Source organism: Pinus tabuliformis, chromosome 6 (genome assembly GCF_031772625.1).
Source record: "Pinus tabuliformis cultivar Carrire ecotype Pingquan chromosome 6, CPIR1, whole genome shotgun sequence".
NCBI classification, from domain to species: Eukaryota; Viridiplantae; Streptophyta; class Pinopsida; order Pinales; family Pinaceae; genus Pinus; species Pinus tabuliformis.
The window spans coordinates 1,733,881,777-1,733,887,334 of NC_142292.1; positions in this window are offsets into that span (position 1 = coordinate 1,733,881,777).

Consider the following 5,558-nt stretch of genomic DNA (forward strand, 5'->3'; position numbering starts at 1 on the left):
GTGGTGAAGCAGGGAACTTCACGCACGATTTTCCAAATCCCACGCATACCTCATGTTAGTATTGCCGAAATTTTGATCTTTTCATAGAGCAATGTCCAGTCCTTATGGCAAAGATGTAAGAAAATAAGGCGCGACCCAGCAGCCTACATAGAACTTTGAGATGATGAGGGCTGAGCCCCGCAAAGAGGATCAAAACATAAATATTGTATTAAGAAGTGGTATAACAACTAGCATGGATAAAGGTAAGCATCTTAAGGAGGGGGAATGGGTACTCAAGGCTACTGAGACAGAAGTCGACTTTGATCTGAATCATGGTAAAGAAACGTTCTTGGAAGTAAAGAACTTCATTGAGGCCTCCACCTCAATAAGTCAAGAGAAAAGTCTTGAGACTAATATGACTCAAGAAGTAGATCCTTCAATACTAGCTACCTTTCTAAAGACTTGTATGAAGCTTTTGTGCGATCAAAAAGAAGTCGAAGGGTTGCAAGACTTAATAGAAAAGTGTGCCAATAAGGAAAAGACTCCTACGGAGCAACGCACAGTTAGAAAGATTGGTAAGCATAAGGCACAAGCAGGTTGCGAGATGAGGTTTACCGCGTATATCGATGAATATGAAATGGACTAGGTAATCTTGGATCTGGGGTCTGATGCAAATGTCGCGCCTAAGAAAACATGGGAAAGGAAGGGGAGACCTGCACTGCAGTGGTCTCCTATTTAGTTGCGCATGGAAAATTAGCATAATATTATTTCGATGGGGTGCTTATATGGCGTAACAGTGGACATTGAGGCTGCGAGTGCGCTGGATAATTTTGAGGTCATTGAGATAGTGGATGACAATAATCCATAACCTACACTACTAGGAATCGACTGGGATATTGATATGAATGGAGTAATCAACTTGAAAAATAAAAAGATGTCCTTTAAGAAGTTGCTCAGGATAGTAGTACCATTAGACCCTGCAGAAGGAACGTGTTAAACTGAACCTATCCGCAACTATGTAGAAAGTGACAATGATCTCGATCAGATATACAAGATAACAACGCAAGATGAGGATTGGATCAATCCTACTACATATGGACAAATCACATGGGATAGGGATAGCTCATGCACCTCAGATTCAGATGAAGACCTTGAAAATTGGCAGAATAGGTTGCATGAAGTATGTATGCTCCGCTGCAACATGATGACCAAGTTGTTAAGGTGTGTTTCAACTGAGGTAAGAAACCTTCTTCATTATGATGGGTTGACTAATGTGGAATTGTTTTTAGTTGAATTCAAAAAGGAAGTAACAGAAGAGCATTGCTTACAAGCACTGGAATTGGCACTGCATGCTATGCCTGCTCGTTGGTGGGGTACGCACAAGGAGAGATTTGTTGGATGGAGAGAATACCACAAAATGATGAATTTAAGGTTTGGTTACACTAACACCAGGATGACAGAAAAATATAGTGGAAAGGATGATCCACGAAATCATTTAGCACGATGGACTAAGGCCTGGGGAACATAACCACAACCAGAATGGGTGCATATATTCTTTGGTATGATAGATACCATCCCAATGAACTCTTATTTGGAGATGAAGCTTCACCATGGAACGACTAAATGGGACGTTTTAAGGGATATATCGTAGATCACTGCTCTAGCAACCCGAAAGTCCCTAAGCTGCAGGTTAGCGATGCGCGAAGACAAATTGTACCCTTTCACGAAGGTACTGAAGGGTGGAATAGAGGGCTAAGCAACCTGCGTGAAGGCAGGTATAGCCAGAATGAACCGACATCACAACCATCTTTGGGTGCTGAAACTTGGTCCCAGCATCCCCCCATACTGCATCGGGTGAGACTTCAGTTTGTGCTCTATGGGATGATGCTGAAAGGGCCAGTAGTGTAGGGATTTGTTTGGCTAAATAACGTTGAACCTGGGTCAGGCCCCCTCAAGCCAAAAAATGGTTCTGTTGCCGAGACCAGAATCTACATAAGAGATGTGTGATGTCGTATCACTGGAATCCAACTAAGAAGGAGATTGGAGATTGGTTGGATAGAAAAATCCACGAATTCGCGGCACAAGAGAATAGAAACCCATGATTGACAAAGGAACAGTGGTTGGACCGGTACCTGTATATAGAGATCCATGAGATCTTTTTCTTCTCTTTCCCTATTGAGCTATATGAGTGGATCACAAAGCTAGCAGACAGCCAAGGAAGGTGGAAACTTGACGGTCCTATTATGTGGACCCCAGAGCTAGTGCGAAGGTTGGAAGCATCAGAGGATAAGATCACCCACGCTGTCGATCATTGACTCGATCGCATCATAGGAGTATTTGTTACTGAATTTGTAGTCGACACCTTAGTCAGCTATAGCGAGGTGGAGTGACGCTTTTTTAAAGGACCGCGAGCTAAGTACTTAAAATCTTTGAATACTTGGATTAAAATGCTATTGTGCGAAAAATAGTTTATGCAACTACCTTGATGTTCGAGACTATGCGAAGCAGAAAAAATTACAGAAACAAAGGAAATAAGGGTCCAAAGTATAGCCCCTTGATTTCACCTCCGAGAAGGGATGAAGAAGTGATAGCAAAGGTTTCTCTGCGAAGTGTTATTTAGTTAAAAGACAAGGATTCCTACAAATACCACCTCCGCCCACACCATCTCTGACTTCACTAACATCACCTCCACCTTCACTTGTATAACCTCCACCTCCACCGTGGTTCAGTATGGAAAATATAGTGAAGTTGCTTTTGTTCAAAGGCTTGGGAAATGAGGACCCAGACCAATTCTAGTTTGTTGTGAGGGTTGTATGGGAAGCTCAAGGTGTTACAGATGATCACATAAAGAAGGCAACACTGGTTAGTGCTCTGCGAGATCGCGCGCTAACCTGGTATATTAAGTACTCTAACAATAACCTGAAAGCTGAAGTAGCAGACATCCAGGCGGCAATAAATATTGAATTTAGCAGGCCTAAATTTGAGGCGCAATTGATTGTGGGATTCAAAGAGATCACAATGCGACCAGACGAGACACCTTGTGAAGTAGATCAGAGGTTGAATTGTACAATCTGTGAAGGAAACATGAATTTGACAGATGGATAGAATCACAAATGGTTTGTGGCTTTGCTACTACCACACTTAAGAAGTGCATTGTCACAACAGAAGATAACAACTCAGGCAGAGGCCTTGGAGATTGCCATGAGACTACATGAGACTCTGATGCAAGATCCTAATCTAGGAGTTCAGCAGATCCATGCACAGGTGAAGAATTTGTGCCCTGAGATGCAAGGTCTGAAGTAGGACAAGACATTTCGACTAGAGGTACATGAGGAAGTATGGTGCTTGAAATGCAAGAGTCAGGATCATGACAAAGACCATTGCTTGGTCCTTGTGACTTACCTTGCAGGGGGAGGACCAATACCTTTAAGGCCAAAAGCTCAAGTAGGACCTACCACAGGGCCTGCATTATGGTGTGCTATCTGTCAGGTAGCCAAAAAACATGCCACCGATAACTATCACTTGCTACAGAAGTATGTACAAGCACCGCAACAGTTGTTCTACAACTTTTGTAGGTCGATAGCACATGATGAGCGTACTTGTAGAAGCTATGAATTGATGATGGACAAAACTCCCGCTTACAAGGTTCAGGACGAAACGTAGCCCCTTGACCAGAATGCAGGGATAGCGTGGACAGGATTTTAGGGGCGTGGACAAGGCTGAGGTAGAGGAGGACCTGGTAGAGGTCGCAGACCGTTGATTTTATACAATTGCGGAGGACCAGGATACTATGCACATGATTGCAATAATCCAACGTGTTCATCGTGCAAGTATTTCACATTTTTTGATCATGAAACAGAAGATTGTCCTACACTGATAGCTAGGATACGAGACAAAGGGATGCTACCACCTCCATCGACTCAAAACCTGGAGATGATGAGGTCTGAGACGTGTGAGGAGGATCTGAACATAAATATAGTGCTCAGGAGAGGGACTGCAATAGGGGATGACTAGGGGAAACAACCAGAAGATAGTACATGGGTTTGCAAAGCCTTGATGAAGAGTTTGATTTGGAGCATGCTCATGAAACCTTCATGGAACCTAAGAAGAGATTCGCTAAGGCCTCCACCTTAGGAAGCAAGGATAAGCCTGAGCCGAAGATGGATCCTTTTATGCTCACAACATTCCTGGAAAGCTGCATGAATTTACTGCATGACAGTAAGGTTATGAAAGGGTTACAAGAACTCATCAATAGATGTGTTGGGACTGCGTCAGGTGAGCAATGCATAGTACGAAAAATTGGCAAGCATAAAATGAGGACGAGATGGGAGATGAGACTGATCGCACAAATAGGAGAGTATGAAATGGATCAAGTCATTTTGGACCTAGGGTCAGATGCGAATGTCCTACCAAAGCAGAATTGGGAGTGAATGGGGAGACCTGTGCTGCAATGGTCTCTGATTCAGCCAAGGATGGTGAATCAGTAGAAAATCATCCCCATGGGGCGGCTACAGGGGGTGACTGTGGACATTGAGGAAGCGAGCTCGCTGGCAAATTTTGAAGTAATAGAGATAGTGGATGATAGCAAACCCTACCTTGTGCTCCTAGGAATTTACTGGGCTACCTATATGAATGGGGTAATCAATCTGAAGAAGTGAAATATGATCTTTGAGAAGAAATCCCTACGCGTAATAATACCACTAGATCCTGTTGAAGGATCATGTTATATGAAACCAGTCTGTGATTATGAGAGTGATGATGATCTAGACTACATCTATAAGATAACATCATGTGACCAAGACTGGGTGAATCCCACCACGAATGGATGGATTACATGGGATCGCGAGAGTTCCTGCACTTCAGATTTCGACGAAGAAATAGAACGCTAGCAGAATCGGTTACACGAAGTAACTATGCTGAATTGCAACATGATGACTCGGTCGTTGCATTGTGTGTCATTAGAGGCAAGAAATCTACCTATTTATGATGGTCTAAATGAGGTAGATATCTTTTTATATGCATTTGAAAGGGAGATACCAAAAAAGTAGCACTTCAGGGCCTTGGACTAGTTACTGCGTGTTACGCCCACAAGATGGTGGGGTACGCACAAGGGAATCTTTAATGAATGCCCGCAAGATGGTGGGGAACGCACAAGGGAAGATTTGATGAACGCCCACAAGATGGTGGGGTATGCACAAGGGAACCTTTGATGATTAGCACAAATGTAGGAAGATGATGAGAACGCGATTTGAGAAGCCTAAGATGCGACTAACAGATAAGTACGATGGGCAAAATGATCCATTCGCACATCTAGCCAAATGGACGCAGGCTTATGGAGAAAAGCCCCAACCTGAGTGGGTGCACCTATTCTGTCATACCCTAGATGTTATCCCAATTAAAATGTATATAGCAATAGAGCTCCACCATGGGACAGGCGACTCAGATATCCTATGCGAAGGATTCATGATGACATTCAGTTTTGAGGATAGGTTTGACAGTATTGATGAGGTGCTACAAGAGGTGAAAGCAACCATCTTTAGGATACTACAGGATCCTTTAGACCTAATTTCAACCTGAAT